The sequence below is a fragment of the Ictidomys tridecemlineatus genome, unplaced genomic scaffold (assembly GCF_052094955.1).
Source record: "Ictidomys tridecemlineatus isolate mIctTri1 unplaced genomic scaffold, mIctTri1.hap1 Scaffold_112, whole genome shotgun sequence".
Classification (NCBI taxonomy): Eukaryota; Metazoa; Chordata; class Mammalia; order Rodentia; family Sciuridae; genus Ictidomys; species Ictidomys tridecemlineatus.
The window spans coordinates 562,522-584,184 of NW_027521049.1; the positions used below are offsets into that span (position 1 = coordinate 562,522).

General features: G+C 31.6%; 1 pseudogene; it reads right to left on the reverse strand.

Annotated features, from left to right (window-relative positions):
- The window catches only part of LOC144372515 (son of sevenless homolog 2-like), a 40,168-nt pseudogene extending 18,950 nt beyond the window's left edge, over positions 1-21,218 (reverse strand).
- Between the last annotated feature and the right edge of the window lie 445 nt (positions 21,219-21,663).

A 21,663-nucleotide genomic window follows, 5' to 3' on the forward strand; every position in this document is an offset into this window, starting at 1 on the left:
GTATTATACACCATTGTTCAAAATAGAACATCAGTTGATAGAATATTAAAGCCCTTTTGTGCTATGCATATATACCACTCTTCCAAACTCTTCTCCTACTTAAGCATAGTCATCTTCTGAGAAGATAAGTTGTTTAATGTTATACTGGCTCACATAAAATATTTAAAATGGTTATCCATCAATGATGAAATTAGTAGTGGATTTTTACTGCATGGACATCAGAAAAACTTCTTTTGTTCAACTTTGCCATTCGCTTTTTTGGAAGTGTTGCTTGAACCAACTCAACAAAGAAGTGATATTTTCAAGAGAAAGCACTTCGTATAAATAACTGCAGATAGTGTAGGTATAATATTTAACATTGTTAACTACCAATTATTAACTCATTTTATTTACAAAGCAAAATAAACAGCATGATATGTGATTATGGTATTTTGTAGAGATCATCGAGTACTTAACACATTCCCTTTTAAAGACAAGGAAAAAAAATATTTACCCTCATTTCTGGTTCTATTTGTAAACGATAAGGCTGATTCTGATATTGCTGAATTTCTCCAGTAATTTCTGCCACTTTTCTCCTCTTACTGAAATTGTTCAAATCTTTCCCTTTCTTTTTTAAAAAATCATTATTCCCTTCTTCAGTCTTCAGAATATTTGTTAAATATATTCCTAGTGAAAAAAATATTTAAAGAAAATTTATTTTAAAATTGGTCATTTAATCAATCATTTGGGAAAACAATCTTGTAAAACTAAAAGACTTACTAGCAATTCCACTCCATAATGTTGATAAGGCAAGGCTCTGATAGACTTTATGGTTATGATTAATTCTCCATTAATTTTTTTAACATAGAAAAAATTTAAAATAAAAAGAAAATAAAGGCTACTAGTCTAAGAAATAGCAAATTGAGCTTTCCTAAACCGTGTTTATAAAGTCTAAATTATAAGTTTTAAATCGAACCAAAATTTTTAATGCTTGATTTTATTTTATTTTATTTATTTATTTTCACATTACAACACTTTCAAATTTTTATTGAGTATGGTCTTATTACCTCTGTAATAATGCTTGATTTTAAATATTTATTTTCAATAATCTTTAAGTGATCATCAATATCATAAGCACTGCTGATTAATAAGAGTTCAGACTTAAATTGTTTTCTCAGAGCCCATGATTTAGATTTAAAAACCAATTATATTTTAATCTTTCACAATAGAAACTTTAATCTCCTTTTTCGAATAATTACTAATATATTTAAATTAGTAGTTATCAATTGATAATTTTGTTCCTAACAGTGTATTGGAAATGTCTGGAGACATTTCTGGTTATCATGATGTAGGTGTTACCAGCATATAGTAAACAGGAAACTTGGAGGCTACTAAACATCCTACAAGCACATGACATTTACTCATTTATTTGATTCATATGCCAATAGTGCTGAGGTTGGAAAACCTTGATTTAAATAAATTATACAATTTCAACAGTTTAGTCATACATCACATTATTATATTTATATAAAAATGATCTATAAGGCTAGAATGGAGGGGCTAGGAATATAGCCTAGTGATAAGAACAGGTGCTTAGCATGTGAGATGCCCTGGGTTAAATCCCCAGCATGAATGTGTGTGTGCCCGTGCGCGTGCGCACGCACATACACACACACACACATACACACACACACACACACACACACACACACACACACACACACACAGACTAGAATTAAGCTGAAAAACTGCTGTAACATTATAGTACAATATGCTACTCAAGTGTTTGTGGTGATGCTGTTGTAAACAAACACACTGTTGCTGCCCACCATATTAAAGTATAGCACATAAAACACACCACATATACGAAAGTGGTCCCGTAAGATTATAATAGAACTGAAAAATTCTCATTGCCTAGAGATGTAGCTGTCATGATGCCAACATAACATATTTTTCAAGCCTCCATAAACAGACCTGTCAGAAAAGTATAGCATGTTTGTCTATGAACAGTACTTAATACTTGATAATAGTAATAAATGACTGTTACTGGTTTATGCATTTACTATACTACACTTTTTATCATTACTTTACAACAAAAATGTTTACTACAAAACAGTATTCCATATTATGCCACCAGCAGCCTCACATGTATCATCTATGTTGAATGCATCAAGAGATCACATTCAAAGCAGAGGCACACACCTAAAGTTCCAGCTACTCAGAAGGCTGAAGCAAGAGGATTGCTTGACCCAGGAATTTGAGACCTGCCTGGGATACATAGCAAGACGCCATTGCAAAGCAAAACAAAACAAACAGGCAATGTTGAGTAATTGATTTATACCATCTAGAATTGTGTGAATACACTGTTTGCAGAACAGAATTGCTGAATTGTTTTAACAAATCACTTAAAAGCCTTTAATAAAGAGAAAACGAACACTGTAGATATGACATAAATAGATAAAAACAATAGTTACCACTCTCTGAGTGCCTGTTCTGATAGAATTTGTATTAGGTTGTATAGATAAAATATTTTTAATTCTTACAACTCCATGAGGTAAGTATTATAACTTGCATTTTACAGGAAAATAAATAATAGAGTTTTAAGTTTTATTTATCAATACAGATGAAAATAGACAAGGTAATATAAAATATGAACACCTGACCTCTAAAGACTGGCCTCTTTGGACTATAACACATTTTGCCTCAAAATACAATATCCATCTTTAGTAACTTACCAAAAAAAGGCACACAAGGTGGATTGATTGACTTCAGTTTTACTAGGTATTTTTAAAAGTGATCTTGACTTAATTCCACAGCTTCATCTAAAATTTTCCATTTTCTTTCCTGTAATGCCTTAAAAACATATAAAATGAGCATAATCTCCGTTTATAGTTCAATCAAATGTATGGATACAGAAATTTAGAAATTATAAAATTTTGCAAACATTTGATATTAAATATTTTAAAAAATTAAAATAAGAGAGGTTATCCTTTGGGCATTTGCCTAAAGTGATTTTTCCTCTTTTTATCTATAATATAAAATCTAAAACCTTAAATTTTTCTAAAACAAATTAGAAGATTAAGCAATCAAAAAATTTCATCCTCAGGACCTTGATAGTCATAATTTTGATTAGCCAGAGTTTCAAGTCTTAGATGTAGGAAGCGAGAATCATAATTGTTCAGCATTTAAGTACTTTTCCACTGAAAGGTCTTTTGGGGACAAGGGTGGAGTTTTGGTAAAGAGATGACTACAGGAGGGTAAGAAAGCATTAACAAATTTAGTTAATGTAATAAACATAGGAATTTCTTTTTAAATTTCATTGTTAGATTTTCTTACTAGATGTTAGTTTATAACTTGATAAGAGCAAACATTATACTTGAGAACCATTCAATATATTTCCTTTAAGTTATGAAGAAAGAGTGCACCATAGCTTTTATTCAAATCTATCCAAAAGTCCTAGCTAAAAGGGACAAGAAACAAAATAAATAACTAGGAATTGCAAAGAAAAGGAAAAAAAAAAAGAAAGAAAAAGTCACTATTTACAGAGATTATGACTATCCGAAAGGAAACTCCAAAACTCTATCTGCAAAGTGTTAATAAGAGAATTTACTAATGTTGCTGTGTCAAAAATCAACTAGATATGAAAATCTTTCATCAATAAGGAAAATAATTTGTTTAAAAAGTGTAACATAAATCTAACAAAAAAAGTATGAAGTCTCTATCAAGAAAACCATAAGACAGTATTAAATGGGTAAATAAATGGAGAGATATACCATGTTCCCAGTTGGGAAGACTCATGACTGTAAATTGGCACTAATTGATTTTACAGATCTAATGCAACTTCTATTACAGTTCCAATTTTCAACTTGGCAATGGTTGCACATGTCTGTAATCCCTACAACACAGGAGGCTGAGACAGAAAGACTGCAAATTCAGCCTCAGCAATTTATCAAGATCCTCAGCTACAAAGCAAGACCCTGTCTTAAAATAAAAAGGGCTACAAATGTGACTCAGTGGTAAAATGCCCCCTGGTTCAATCCTCAGTACCAATAATAATAATAAAATCCAATTTTTAAAAATGAAGCTTAAAATTATTCTAAAATTTATATATGAAAATAAAGGGCTAAGACCAAGTCAACCTTGAAAGATTGCTAAAAGATCTGCTATACTTTCTTTTCAAGAATTAGTATACAAGTAGGCTGGGGTTGTAGCCCAGTGGCAGAGCACTTGCCTAGCACATTTGAGGTACTGGGTTTGATCCTCAGCACCACATACATCTACAACTAAAAATAGAAAAAAATATAAAAAGACCAGAAACAGGACTACACATAAGGATACTAAATATATGACGGCTGATACTATAGGTCAATGGGGAAAAATGAATTAACAATAAATGAATTCAAACAACTGGGTAGCCTTATGGAAAAAAATGTAATAGTAGGGGTTGTGGCTCAGTGGTAGAGTACTTGCCTAGCATATGTGAGGCAGTGGGTTCAATTCTCAGCACTGCATACAAATAAATAAAATAAAGGTCCATTTACAACTAAAATTTTTATTTAAAAAAATGAAATAATATTCCAACCTCACCCATATTCAAAACTCATTTCCACCTAGAGTAAGGATTTAATGAGAAAGATAAAACATTAGGATAATGGGGGGGGGCAATTAAAGTGGAGAACAAAAGCATTAATAACAAAGAAAAAAATAAGTAAATTTGACTACATTAAGAATTCTTGTTCATCAAAACACACCACAAAAAAGATGAAAAGGGGAGCTTTTATCTGGGAAAAAAATAAATGATGATATTTTAGAATCCAGAATATAAGAGCATTTGTATATAACAATTTAAAGTTAAAAATTTTCCACAAGAAGAACGAAGAACCAAATAGAGGTTCAAACTCATTAAAAATCAGGAAAATATAAAACAAAACCACAATAATGGAAAAGATAAAGGCCTGAAAATATCAAGTATTGATGAGAATATAAAATAACTGGATTTCATACATTTCTGATGGGAGTGTGAATTGGTACAATTACTTGAGAGAACAACTTGGCATTATCTAGTAAAGTTGAAGACATCTATATCCTAAATTCTACTTTTAGAGTAATATATTTGGGTATATCAGGATATATATAAAGAATGTTAACAGCTATATTGTTCATAACAATTCCAAATGATTATTAACTAATTAAAAATGATTAAATTTTGGTAAACTGATTTCTATAATTATGATATAGTTATGAAAAAGAATGAACTATAGCTATAAACAACATGGATCAATCTTAGGAATACAGTGCTAAGAGTCATTGAAGAATTATAAAATTAAGAAACATGCAAAATAAAACAATATAGGTTAGATAAAAGCAAGAGAATTAAAAGCCTAAGATTCATTACAGTGAAAGAATGGAGGGGCTCTTAAACTGAATGCTAGGTACACAGATATTTTTATTCTTTATACCTTATATATAATTATAGAAATACTGTCAGGCTGGGGATGTGGCTCAAGCAGTAGAGTGCTCGCCTGGCATGCATGCGGCCCGGGTTCGATCCTCAGCACCACATACCAACAAAAGATGTTGTGTCCACCGAGAACTAAAAAATAAAATGAATAAATATTAAAAATTCTCTCTCTCTCTCTCTCTCTCTCTCTCTCTCTCTCAAAAAAAAAAGAAAAAAAAGAAAAAAAGAAATACTGTTGTCCAATAGTTTTTAAAATGAATGCTTAGCCTGTAAAATGAATAAAGTGCCTCAGAGTTTTTCAATATCTGAGTTGAAATAATTAATCTGAACAGATAGTTAATTTCTTTAATATATAAAATTCATAAGTAAATAAAATGCGAATACCCAAATAGAAAAATTCAAACATAAAAATATTTTTTCTTCTTCTCCCTCCAATCACAACCCACTAAAAGAATTAATGAAGAAAGACATATTTTTCCACACTATTCTTAATATTCATGCAACTCCACTTAGAGGTTTAGGGTTTGTTCTGTTTTGTTGTACTAATATGGAATCACACTATAGTCATTCAGAACTTCCTTATGATTTTTTCCCCACATATATCACATATATTCTTGCAAGATAATGTACAAAAATGACATCATTTTTTTCTATAGAACAATATTCCATGTTATAGGTATAAGATAATGTATTTAATCATTCTTCTGCTGATGGAAAGAAGAATATTTCTAGTTTTCTGCTACTAAAATAATGCTAAAATAACTATATCTTCATACATATAATTTTATACTGTGGTGCTTTTATTTCTTTAAGATTTTATTTATTTAATATTCTGGGTCTGAGAGTATGTGTACTTTAAATTTTAACATACATTGCTGGGTTGCTTTCCACAAAGGTTTTACAAATTTATATTCCCAAAGGCAATATTAATATAGTTGAGTTTTTACCTTGTTAGCTTTCACTTAGAAAAAGTCTTTCATAGTAAAAACACAGGAAGACCCCATAAATTTGGATTGATTTATGAGTCTATATATCAAGGCAGTATAAAAATGTTTAAATTAAAAAGCAGGCAAAATAAAGAGACACTGAAAAGATATAGTTTGACTGTCTTCATATCTTTAATATATTAAAAAGTCCATAAGTAAAAATGCAAACATCCAAAAAAATGAAAGAAGACATGAATTAAATAAATCATAAAAAAAATAAAAGTGACCAATAAATACATTTTAAAATATCCAATATCACTAGTAGCCAATAAATGCATTTGAAAATAGCTAACATCTCACCACTTTTTAAAAACACAAGTTTAAAATGAGAATTTTTATTTTTGGCTGATAAAGTCTTTAAAGTTTTCAATACAGTAATACCCAGAATCATTTATCATATTTTTTGCTAGAAAACACTTGGCAAAAGTACCATCTTTAGAAACTTCTAAGGAAATAATCATATTCTTTTTTTAAAGAAAGAGAGAGAGAGAGAGAGAGAGAGAGAGAGAGAGAGAGAGAGTGTTTTAATATTATTTTTTTTTTAGTTTTCGGTGGACACAACATCTTTTTTTTTATTTTTATGTGGTGCTGAGGATCGAATCCAATGTCCTGTGCATGCCAGGCGATTGCGCTACCACTTGAGCCATATCCCCAGCCCCAGGAAATAATCATATTCTTAAAAATACATCTACATATGGGTGGTCTATGATAAATTATTTGTCACAACAATAAAATCCAAAATAACTTAATTGTTCCACAACAGAATGATGGAATAAATTATGGTTTATGTGTGAGACAGAAAACTATGTAGGCATTAACAATCTTGTTTTTGACAACAAACTAAAAAAAAGTGTTAAAGAGAAAAATATGTAGGCTACAAAAATCTACTTACAATATAATCTCAATTTTGTTATTAAAAGACATAAAATCTTTCTATACACTAAACACATTATTTTATAATTTAAAAGATAAAATTTTAGAAAGGGTTCTTTCCATATTATTTTTTGACTATATCTAAAGGTGACACTTCTCAGAGGAAGATACACAATCTATCAACAAACATGAAAAAACGTTCAACATCTCTAATAATCAGAGAAATGCAAATTAAAACAACTCTAGGATTTCATTTCACTCTAGTCAGAAGAGTAGTTATCAAGAAAACATGCAAAAATTAGTGTTGGCAAGGATGTAGAGGAAAAGGCACATTCATACATTGCTGGTAGGACTGCAATTGGTACAGCCAATCTGGAAAACAGTATGGAGATTCCTCAGAAAACTTAGAATGGAATCACCATTTTGACACAGCTATCCCACTCCTCGGTCTATTCCCAAAGGACTTAAAAACAGCATAGTATTGGGACAAAGCCACATCAATGTTTATAGCACCACAATTCACAACAGCTAAACTGTAGAACCAAACTAGATGCCCTTCAATAGATGAATGGATCAAGAAACTGTGGTATATATACACAATGGAATATTACTCAGCAGTAAAAGAGAATAAAATTATGGCATTTGCAGGTAAATGCATGGAGTTAGAGAATACCATGCTAATCGAAGTAAGCCAATCCCCAAAACCAAAGGTCGATTGTTTACTTTGATAAGTGGACACTAATCCATAATGGGGACAGGGGGATGGGTTGAGTGAAGGAAGTTTGGATTGGCCAAAGGGGAAGGGGCATGGGAATAGAAAAGATGGTAGAATGAGATGATCATCATTACCCTAGGTACATGTATGATTGCACGAATGGTGTGATCCTACTCTGTGTACAACCAGAAATGAAAAATTGTGCTACATTTGTGTACAATGAATCAAAGAACATTCTGCTGTCATGTATAATTGATTAGAACAAATAAATTTTTTAAAAAAGTTATTTGTGTGATTATATTTAATATCATTTGTCATTTATGGGAGACTATCAAAGTGCCATTGAAGAAATTCATGTGAAACTTTATTATATTTAGGTTAAGCACATTAAAAAGAGGTACAGGTCCTATATTCTTTGACAAATCCTAAACTTACTAGTATATATTGATATATTTTTAAAAATATTTTTAAATTTCTATATTTAAGTGGAAAATATGGATTCATTCAAAGATAAATTCAAGCCAGGAATGGTTGTAATCCTAGGTACTTGGGAGGGTGAGGCAGGAGAATCAGAAGTTTGAGGTGAGCCTCAGCAACTTAATGAGGCTGTAAGCAACTTAATGAGACCCTGTCTCAAAATAAAAAATAAAAAGGGCTGGGGGTGTTGTTCATAGTTGAGTGCCCCTAAGTTCAATCCCTGGTACCAAAAAGACAGGCAGTAGGAGCAATCTCTTTGATATTCATTTTATCTTTCCCCAAAAGGATGAAATATTTAAGCCTAAAACTTACCTCAAAGGTATGGTCTAGTCTGTACACTGACACTGAATTTACTGCACTGACTATCTCCAGTACACCACTGAAATTATTCAAGTCTTGAAAAACTTGCAGAATTTCTATAATTCTACTTAGTACTGCCACCCGTTCTTCAAAATTTTCTGCTTCCACAATGCATCTAATAACAACAACAAAAAATCCATGGCTTAGAAAAGTTTCTCCACCTAACTTAAGAAATAAGAAACTTCTTTAGAGCCAGAATTCAAGCTTAAATAGGACTTATTATGATGATGATTAAGAAGCAATAATAAAGAATAAACAAAACTTACTTTTAAAACCACAGGTTGAGGTTTCTGGTATGGCGAATCATTTTTAATAAATTTGGAGAATTTATCTCTTTATCTTCTTTGGTCCACACACTCCCTACAAGTTCAGAAGGCTGGACTTTCCTAAAAATAAATTTTAAAAAATCAGTACAACCTAATCTATCTATAAAGGATTAGTATCAAGATTATTTAAAGATCTGCTAAACTTAATTTAAAAACTGATAATGACAAACATGAAAAAATATTTTCTCTCAGGAAAAAAAAAAACTGCAATAAAATTCCATTTTATTATTGCCAAAGCCACAAAACCTTAATAATATCAAATTGGTAAGAAATAATAAAATAATCTCCAACTCCAATATGCAAGTAAAAATTGATACAATCACTTTGTAAAACAATTCAGCAGGATCTTCCATTACTAAAGATATACATACTAGCTGACCCAACAATTCTATTGCTAAGTACATTCCTATGTAAACTCTTACAGAAAGTTACAAGAACTCATTCACAAGACTGTTCACTGAAGCACTATTTACAGAAGGTAAAACGCCAAACAATCTACCAGTTCACCAAAAAGAGACTGAATAAACTGTGGAATACTCATAGAATGGCTAAAATAAGTGAACTAGAACTATATTCATGGACTTTAACAGATATCAAAAAGAATATAAGTAAAAACATGATGCAGAATAAGTATGTTTAAAATGTACAAGCCAATACTATATATTATTTAGGAAAATGTGTGTGTGTATAGAGAGAGAGACAAACAGAGTAAGCATCAAATTCTGGGTAGTTGTTATTTTTTTTTTATTGTTGGTTAGTAGTTGTTATTTCTTGCGGGGAAAGGAGAGCAATGAATTAGGGAGAATTATAGAATTTCAATTTCATTTGTAATGTTTTTGTTATACATGAGCACTCATTACATGGCTGCTTATCATTAGGATAACTTCTCTAGATATTTATATTTCAAATGAGGGCTCCTGGATACAGAAAAGATTTTAATGGAATGATAGTGACAGGGGCTTACTGTTGAATAGTTGTTACTATTGTAGTGCATTAGTCTTCCTACCATTCCTCTTGTGAAGGATTGCTCATCCTTAATCTAGGTCTATATAGCAACATGTTAGAAGACTTACCTACAGGACATACTGTGATTAAAACTGCTATGAGCTTCCCTCCAAACCCAGGAAAATAGATGAGATATTTTTAAGCTGTCATGATATGTAGCAAAATGTTTAAAAAATAGGTAAGAGGTATGCTCAAGGTTTTTGAAAATAGACCAAGAAATAACAATTACCTACCTGTAGAGATAAGATTCCAAAAGTGTTAGCTGACGAGCAATTTCTATTGGGTGAAGTGTCATAAGATCAAATGTTTCAAACTGCCCTGGTTTACTGATATGCCATTCAATTGGTGGAGGTGGACTTTCAAAGGTAATATTATGGATTATTCCATTTGCCTGAGCTTGCTTCTTCCTCTTGATGATCTTAGCAATTGACTCTACCCATTTCTTCATAGCTTTCCCTAGAAAAAACACATACTTAGAATGTCTTTTACTTGACAGACATAACTGTAGATCTTCATATAATTTTTAACGTTCACTCAACTTCAACAATTATCAACTCATGGCAAATTTTTGCTTCATCTAACCCAAATCATGCCATTTCTTCACTCTGTTGTTTGTTTTTTTGGTACTAAGAACTGAACCCATGGATGTTTTCTCACTGCACTACATCTCCAGACCTTTTTTGTTTTTCATTTTCAGACAGGGTCTTGCTAAGTTGTTGAGGATCTCACTAAATTGTTAAGGCTAGTCTTGAACTTGTGATTCTCCTGTCTCAGTCTCCTGAGTTGCTGGTATTATAGGCATACACCATTATACCCAGCCCTAGTTATTCTTTAAACAAATTCAAAAATCATATCATTTTGTCTATATTTAAGTCTTTTTAAAATAATCATTAGGTCATTATGACATATAAAAAATGAATCATTTTTTTTCTTTTTTAAAATTTGTTTTTAGTTATACATAACAGAATATATTTTGACATACTAGATGGAATATAACTTCCCATTCTTGTGGTTGTACATGAGGTGGAGTTACACTGGTCATGTATTCATTCATATATGAACATAAGAAAGTTATGTCTGATTCATTCAACTTTGTTTCCTATTCCCATCTCCACTCCCTCTCCTTCATTCCCCTTTATCTAATCAAATGAACTTTTATTCTCCATCCCTGTTATTGTGTGTTGGCATCCACATATAAGAGAGAACATTTGGCCTTTGATTTTTTGGCTTATTTCACTTAGCATAATGATCTCCAGTTCCATCCATTTACTGGCAAATGCCATACTTTCATTCTTCTTTATGGCTGAGTAATACTCCATTGTGTATATACACCACATTTTCTTTATCCATTCATCTTTTGAAGGGCACCTAGGTCGGTTCCATAGCTTAGCTATTTTGAATTGAGCTGCTAAATTTCTTTGTCAAAAAGTGTGATCTTAAAATCTTCAAATACTTGGTTAATACTCAAATTTCTATCTCTTAAATATTTTTCTTATAGTTAATTTTTTTAAAAGGACATAAATAACATTTACTTAATTATATTTAGTCCATATGTCCTAAGTTTCCTTAGGACTACAGGTTCTCCCTTTATGTCTCATTTTTGCTTGCAATTTATTTGTTGAAGAAATGGAACTGCTTGTATTGTGGTGATTCTCAAGTCTGTCTTGCCAACTGTACCCCTGTGGTATCATCTGCCATGTTTCTCTATCCCCCCTATTTTCTGAAAACCAGAGACATAGAGATTGATGTTTTTGTTTGTTTTAGTATTGGGGACTGAACCCAGGAGCACTTAACCACTGAACTTCATCCCTGGCTCTTCTCTTTTTATATTTTATTTTGAGACAGGGTCTTCTTAAGTTACTTGGAGACTTGCCAAGTTACTGAGGCTGATTTTTGATCCTCCTGCCTCAACCTCCCAAGGTGCTGGAATTATAGGCTTGTGCCACTGTGCCCAGCAAGATCAATGTTTTTACATGAATACTTGCCAAGAATACTTTAATAGGATTCTTAACCAATATCTTATACTGTTAGATAAAACACAAATGTTCTTAATATAACATGTTTGATGACACATATTATAGCCTGGAATTTTATCACATAGGCTATGTTTGAAACTTCAAGTTGGAAATTCCTATCTTTTAGACACAAAAATGTATTCCTCTGGGGGCTGGGGTTGTGGCTCAGAGGTAGCACGTGCAAGGGCCTTGGTTTGATCCTCAGCATCGCAGGCGCTGGATTTGATCTTAGCACCACATAAATGTAAAATAAAGATATATGTCCACCTAAAACTAAAAAAACAATATTTTTAAAAAATGTATTCCTCTGGAATATGTTTCTAAGAGAGGAAATATTATTTTAAAAAGCTGATAATCATCTAAAATTAAAGTACCAGATTAAGGAGAATAAAAAAGCATAAAATTGCTGGGTGTGGTGATGCACACCTATAATCCCAGTGGCTGGGGAGGCTGAGGCAGGAGGATCATAAGTTCAAAGTCAAGCCTCAGCAACTTAGCAAGACCCTAAGCAACTCAGCGAGACCCTGTTTCTAAATAAAATATAAACAAAGGGCTGGGAATTAGGCTCAGTAGTCAAGTGCCCTTCCCCTGAGTTTAATCCCCAGTACCAAAACAACAACAACAAAAAGCATAAAATTATATATATATTATTTATTTAATGGAAACAAATGGAAAACTTGAGGGGACATAAAATTAAATAGCTTTAATTTATTAAAAAGGACTTTTGACATTTTTAAAAGCAATATTCTCCTTAAAAACTTAAAAGGGGGGGGCTAGGATTGTGGCTCAGTGGTAGAGCGCTCGCCTAGCACGGGCGGGACCCAGGTTCAATCCTCAGCACCACATAGAAATAAAGGTGTTGAATTGTGTTCATTTACACCTAAAAAATAAATTAAAAAAAAACTTAAAAGGGGGTTAAGAGTATAACTCGATGGTATAGCACTTGCCTAGCATGTGCAAGGGCCTTGGTTTGATCCTCAGCATCACAGACAAATAAAAATATGAGAAGACAAGGTTCTAAGACTTTATATGGTTCTAAATATATGTGAGCTTACTGGAGTTTATAAAGATCATTCCAAATGTTATTTCAGCTTTTTAAAAATGGAAAGCAATTTACATTCTTAGTCATACAATTTTGAAAATAAGCTCAAATGCAACATAAGAGCCAATCAAAACTTTAAATAATATACCTCTTACACTTTAAATGAAGGATTCCAGTCTTTTAAGCAATTCCACATCTCTTTCAAAGTCATAAAAATGGTGTTCAACCCAATGGTGAAATACATTTAAAATCCTGGTAAAATAAAAGAATCACATTTTAGTGAAATCTTCAATTATACATTTTTTACTTCTATACTTCTTCATTATACTTCTTTCATTTTTCTAATGCCATGGCGATAGTTTTATATGCAACAATCAATATAATACTTAGAGTCTCCATTTTTAATGAATACCTTAAGTGCTTCAATAAGAAGAAGAAAATCAATCTCCAAACTGTACATTATTTTTAAATTATACTTTAGCCAGGAGTGGTGGCTAACACCTGTAATCCCAGCTACTTGGGAGACCGAGGCAGGAGGATTGCAAGTTCAAAGCCAGACTGGGCAACTTAGTGAGACCCTATCTCAAAATAAAAAATAAAGGGCTGAGGATGTAGCTCAGTGGCAAAGTGCCCCTGGGTTCAATCCCCAGTACTGCAAAAAAATAAAAATAAACATAAAAGTTATACTTTAAAATATGTATTTGTATAAAGATTATGGTTTCTGTGCTTAATCACCAATTAATGTTAAGGAAAAGTGTCTTTTATTTATTCATATGTAGAAAATACATGCTCTATAATAGAAAAGCTATTTTAAGTTTTTAAATTGAAAAAGTATTTTAAGCTGTAAATTTTTAATGTATTTTTCATATAAAATGGAAAATTAACTAAGATTTATTGTATTTCTAAATTCAAGTGCTAGCCTAGTGTCGTTGCACATGTCTATAATCCTAGTGACTTGGGAGACTACAGGAGGAAGACTGAACTTCAAGGCTAGACTAAGCAATTTAGCAAGGCCCTAAGCAACTGAGTGAGACCCTGTCTCAAAATAATTAATAAATAAATAAATAAATAAATAGGGCTGGGTATGTAGCTCATTGGTAAAGCACCCCTCTGTTCAATTCCCAGTACCCCCCCAAATAAATAAATAAATAAATAAATTCAAATGCTATCATCAAATTTCCCTGTAACCTACAAATATGCCTATAACCTTATTTCATTTTAAAAGACAAAAATATTTTTGTCAAGAGAGTGATTTTGTTTTGCATATCACAAAAATGATTACTCCTGATCTTGCAAGTATTTAATTATCTATACAAATATAAAATGCTCTCTACCAGAGACATCCTAATAATATTACTTTTCTTCATTACTTCAACAAATGGCCATTTGCAGGTTAGATTTTTATTTCCCTACCACAGACAACTATATTTCTCTCAGACTATGCAAGTACATTTAATTACCAGTCTTCATCATGCTATTTATATTAAAACAACGTTAAGTCATTATGGTCTGGTAAGTTCAGGAGCTTAGAAAATATATCAAAAGATCATAAATTGTTAGCTTCTAATTTCCACTTATATCAGTTCAAACAGTTCTGCTTATATTTTCTTTCTAGTTTCTATAGTATTGATGTAATTTTAAAATTACAATCAGATAAAAGAAAAAAGTCTAATCAGACTTCATCAAACTTAAAAACTTCATCTCATCAAAGTATCATTAAGAAAACTAACAGGCAAACCACAATCTGGGAGAAAATATTTACAAAACCTTTTTCTGACAAAGGACTATATCCAGTCCTACTCGATATACTTATACAACTTAGTAATAAAAAGATAACTCAACAAATGATAGACATGAGTCAAACCTATTCTTCAAAGATGAAGAATGACTAGCCAATAAGAGACAGTAAAATGTTCTCAACATCATTAGTCAATAGGGAAGAACAAATTAAAACCACAATGAGATACCACTATACACCCAACAGTATGGCTAAGGTATGAAGAATAACATCACTAAACAATGGTGAAGATATGCAGCAATGGAATGCTCATATATTGCTGGTGAGAATGTTCAGAAGAAGTTTTGACAGTTTCTTTTTAAAAGAAAACACACATCTACATTATGTCCTAGCTATTCTACTCTGAGTTATTTACCCAAGTGGGAAAAAAAGAAATACACACACCCACCCACACCCACATTCACACTAAGACTTCTAAGATAAAGTTCATAGCAAATTTACTCATAATCAAAGACTGGAAAAAATGCCCAGGTATCCTTCAATGGGAAAAAATACATGAACTGTGGTGTATTCATATAAGGAAATAACTATCTTAGTAATAAAATTTAAAAAAAACATTGATTCAAGCAACATGGATGAACCTTAAAAGCATGTTGAGTCAGGCATGAAAGTTATAGAATCCATACCTTTCTTTCCCATACTAGTCAGAGTCACACCCACAACAGGAATGAAGTAATTCAGACTTGGGGATGGCACCAAAAGATCTCAGAAATTATTATCTTCTAAATTAACAAGTGAATTACAACTCCTGAACAGAGAGCAAGGAATGTAGCCTTTGAACGCTTCTTTAAAACCCTTGTTCCCCCTGATCAGCAGAATCAAAGCCTCTGGGACTGGAGTCCCCTGTGTTTCCTTTTTGCTAGCAAATCAATAAAACTTCTCTCTCCTTTTCCTCAAAAAAAAAAACAAAAAAGTGTAAAAATCAATTTATACAAAATTCTAAGACAAGTAAAAGAGTCAATAGCAGGATAAATCAGAATACTGCCTTTGGGCAGTAGCAACAAAAATTGACTAGAAGGAGCACAAGGGAACTTTCTGGGTTGTGGTCTATCATTCTGTATCTTGAAAGGAGTTTGAATTACAAAGACATTAAAATTTAACCAAAGTACACTTAAAATGTGTGTATTTCATGTTATGAACATTTTAGAACAAATGAATAATAAATACTGAAATGTTATTGATATATAAGTTGAAGCATTTAAGAAATAGTGTATTTTGAAACACATTCAAAAGATTAGGTGATTAATGAACTGAGTGAAAAATGAAAAGTAAATATATGTGATAAAAGTAAGTAAAATAAAATGTTAACAGTTGATCTGGTGGGTTTATCATTGTTCACTATGAAATCTCTCAATTTTTCTCTTTTTTAAAATGTCAGAATAAATTGCTAAATAAAATATATTAGCTTACATTTTACTAAAATTCCTTCAATGCTCACAGAAAAAGTTTAACAAACTGGCTTGAATTTCAAAGCCATCTTCAACTCTACCCCAATATAGTTAATCTCCTCTATTACAACTTACAATACAATGTCTTCATTCCTCTAAGTTCAATTTCCTTACCTATTTCCTCTGCACACCATTCTCAATCCTGTCTTTTAACCTTTGTTCATACTACTTCTAGGTACCCTCCATACCTTCAATCACCTTTCTGCATATCTAAATTCTACACATCCCTTCGGGACAATCTCAGATTTTACCTCTTCTAAGATGTCTTCCCTAACTACTGGAGTCTAATCTTAGCTATTCCTGAAGTTTTATAGGGGTATATTTTTGTGAGCCATTGAACTATTCAAAGTAGTATAATGTATAACTATTTCATGTATATTTTTACCCCAATAAAATCATAATATTTTGGAACCATATCATGACAGTCTATTATTTTTGTATTCACCATAAGTTGACAAGTATACAACTGAGAACATGCTTAGATATAAACATTTAAAGAATTCACATGACTGAGATCTAAGATCTTATTTCCTGTCTGCCCTATAATAGGGACCTCATAAATGTATGCCTCATTTGAGTAGATTAGTGCAAATGCATTACAGTTACTTGAGAAAAATTATTCTTCTTTCTTGCTAATGTAATGGGTAAAAAATCTCATTTTCTTATACAAAGAATGACATGTTAAAAGTTTTGGCTAAAAGACTTATAGCTAGGAACACCAATATTCCTCTAAAATTAAATTTATTTATGGTAATTATCCTGGAAAATAATAAATCCAGTTCAAAACTATAATTTATTAGTTAACAGTAATCAAGGAAACAATATTTAGAAAAAATATTTACATCATATATAGTTAATATGATAACTCAATATCCAATGATAAGGGGTAGATAATACTTTAGTTTTCATTTGGATTATAAGAAGGTTAAAGGAGCTTCCAATTTTTAATGCTTAGTGAAACAAAAACACAATGGCTCAAGAGGTCATATATGGTCCCATCCTGTCACTCCCTTTACATGACCCAAGTTCAAATTACTTAATCATACTAAGTTTTCCATTTCTTCATATACAAAGTTAGAATAATCATTGTGTTGCACCATAAAAAAATGTGTTTTGAGGATGAGATTAAAAAAAGATAAAGCACTTAGGGTAATATCTGCACAGAAAGTACCTAACTGGCAACTCTATAATTAAATCTATTATAGAAATTACTGCAATGATTCCTTAGGTAACTTTACATAGGATAAAGAGTAGAAAAAGCAGTAGAACTTCCATAAATATTAAAAATTATAAAAAAACAAACAAGGACCAAGTACCATTACAAAGGGACATAAGGGAAATAAAGTGGAAAGCTGACAGTAAGCAAGCTTATATATGTAAGTTTTACTTATAATAACACACATTTATTTTGATCTGTAAATATATCACATGTCAGAGAGAGCTGATGTAAATAACATGGTATACTTATATAAATTTCTTCAGGATATTTATTTAAAATAGCTTCACAGTGAAAGAAATTTGGAAATTTAACAGTCATAAATTAACAATAATATTTATATTTAATTAAGAGCTAAGAATTTTGTGTTAACTATATACTGAAAATGGCACATAAGAAATGTAATATTCAGGTCAAACCTAAGTTGTACTGGTTGGACGTATTCCTTTCGGAATCTTTTAAGGTCTGCACTGATTGGCTGCTCACCTTTCTCTATTGCCAATTTGTCTGCTTCAGTAGGTTCTGGCTCTGGAATTTGAAATCTAAGAAGAAAACCAAAAGGACAGGAATTTGTTCATAAATAAATGAAAGATATTTTAAATACAACAACAAAAAAAATTGACCAAAGAATCCCCTTTCCTATCACTTTGTAGAAAGTGCAATTACTGTTAAGCCTTCCCTGCAGTACTCCATACTACACAAGTACAAAAATTGCCTTCAGCTATATGATCCTAAGATTTTATATCAAATCTTTATAAAAAGTTTTTTATGATTAGCATTAATCAACCAACAAAGGGTTCATGGAAAAGATCCAAGAAAAGATCCAAGAAAAGAATCCACAGGAATATAACTTCTTTAAAGATCATAAAGAGCTGGGAGATTTAGTGTATGCCTGTAATCTCAACTACTAGGGAGTTGAGGCAGGAGGACTGCAAGTTCAAAGTCAAACTCAACAATTCAGTGAGACTGTCTCAAATAAAATAAAAGAGACTGAGCATGTAGCTCAGTGGTAGAGCTCTAGCTAGCTTCTGCGAGTCCCTGTATTCAATCCCCAGTACCATAATGTGAAAGAAAGGACTTATCTAACCATCTATCCTTAATATTTATATCATAAAATGAAAGCGGACTAATCAATTTCCTTAAATACGTGAGTATGAAATTCAAAAAGGAAGCCCAAGATGAACTTTTAAATTAAGAACATAACCTAAGTGGGTAAGGTAAAAAATCAAAATTAAAAAACCAAAAACCTTGCCTAACCAGAGGAAATATAGCTATAATGTAAGTTAGGAAATATAGCTATAATGTAAGTCTAGCAAATATACTTTCCTTATTTTGGACACATAAATAGAACAATAGATTTTCAGAACATATTATACTAAGTCTTGTAAGTTTAATTTCATAGAACAAAATGGAAATAGGGGTCAAGACAAAATTTTAGTTAAGTTTATAAACGTAAAACAAAAATCATTTTGTAGTTCAGATTATATATGTACATATTCATATACATGTGTGTATATACATATACATATACATATTTGTGTATGTATATATGTATTTTAGTACATTTTGTTTTTTGAAATTGGATCTCATTATGTTGCACAGGCTGTCTGAAATGATCCTTCTGCCTCAGTCTCCCAAGTACCAGAATTATAGACCCATTCCATGACATCCAGCCAGGTTCTTCTTTTTAAACTACAAAGCATTTAAAGTATCACTAAGTAAAAACATTCAGTTAAAAAAATTTTTTCAATTCAAAAAATGTTTAAATATTAATAAAGGAATTGTTTTTTAGGCTTAATAATAATACATGATTTATTTAAAATAAAAATTTTTAACTTTCAGAGATACACATAGAAGTATTTACAGACGAAATATGTTTTCTGAGATCTACTTCAAAATAATCCTGGGGGTAGAATATTTAAATCTGTAGGGAAGCAGATAAAACATGTGTTGATAATTATTGAAGTTAGATAATGGATAAATGGGTTCATTATATTTTCTGTCTACTCTTGCACATGTTTGAAATTTTCCATAACAAATTTGTTTTAAAATCAAAAAGTGGAAAATTTCCTTAAATAACAGAACAAATTTTACTATAATGTTGTTTTTTTCCTCTCTAAATTGGGTCTTTAAGGGGCTGGGATTGTGGCTCAGCAGTAGAGCGCTCGCCTAGCACATGTGAGGTGCTAGGTTCCATCCTCAACACCACGTAAAAATAAATACATAAAATAAAGGTATTGTGTCCAACTACAACTAAAAAATATTTTCAAAAACTGTATTAAATTGGGTATTTAAGATTACCTCTTGGAATATTGCTAATAGCTGAAAAGAACTATGTTACAAACAGCAAACACTACTTAAAAAGTATGGTAATACATCTAATGTAATGCCAAATAAATTATGTCAACACCTACCTGAGTAGGTACCAGCTACTAGGCACTTTGCAAGGTACAGAACAGTTAATTTTTTTTATAAAATATTAATGCAAGTAAAATATACATTTTTCTCACCGTTCAATCAGTAAGCTTAGCAATTCCTGGTTTACAAAACGAACGATATGTAGTAAGAAAAGTATGAACAAAATTGGGATCTGAAAAAGTAGAGCATAAACATATTTCATGTTCAATTTTTCAGTTTAATTAATTCAAAATACCATATTTCCCTTCCTTTTTAGTTTGGTTCTTCCTGCCAACTGTGGTATTTTCTTGATAAATAAGGATTGTTTTCAAATTTTTAAAATTTGCATTAATATGCAAATTTTATGAGCACTTATTTAATAACTAATCAAGTTAACAATATTTAATTAGCTATTTATCCCTTTTGATTCTGCAGTATTTTAATATTCTGGAGGCAATTCATTTTTTTTTCCTGAGATCTTCTAAATAATTCTGGGAGTAGGTATTTAAATCTGTAATGAAACAGATGAAACATGAGTTGACAATTATTAAAGTTGGATGATGGATAAATGGGTTTATACATTATCTTTGAACACCATTTAAAAGCTTTTGGGAATTAGGCCCTAGGTAAGTACTCACAATGAGTTTCACATACCTGCATACATATGATATGTCAACCTTTCAATTAATTTCACCACAGTTCCTCATTTAATAATGGGGATTCCACTTCTACTTTGCAAGTTGTCTTCAAAAACAATGTTTTCCTCAGAGTCTTTTACCACAAAACGATACACATCTGGACTTGGTAATCTCAGTGGCTGATCATTTTCTTCTTTCAATAAAACAGAATCTAGCATTCTATCTAGAGTACTACGATAATGAAGAGAAATAATGGTTGCCATCCAATTATTTTTCTCTTCTGCAGAATTAGCAGCAAATATTATGCTGTCTTTGGATACTAATTCAAAAGCATGTCTGCACTCACAAGTATCTTCCTTATCACAGATTTGTACTTTCCTCATGATAAACTTCTCTTTTAATCTATATTCTGCACTACTATAACCTGGAAGCAGGGTCTGGCCCTGAATCTTGCTGCTTTGGGACCATGCTTTCAGGGACATTCCAGATCCAAACCAAACAGGTGGCATGTTTTCTCTCAAATGTGAAAGCTAGAGAAAAAAGGGGGAAAAAAAGGAAAAATAGGGATCTCACGAATGGACAAGTAAGGCCGAGAAAAGGAATCAGAGGAAGAGAGGAGAGGAAGGTGTGGGGAGCTACGGGGAATGATGTTGACCAAACCTTGTGATTTTTCATGTATAAATATGCCACAATTTAAGCTACTGTTCTGTATGATCATTATGCACTAAAAGTTTCTGGGGAAAAAAAAACACTGGTGCCACTGTATAGCTGCTGGACCTGTTGAATAAATAGAAAGTGGACGATGTGTGAGTATTGACAAAGCACTGACAGTTTTCTAATAGAAGAAAATATGTATTAGTTAATTCTCCAAGACCTCTCCTACTCATGGGATCCATTCTTTGCCCTTCTCTAAGTGCACACTAGAAG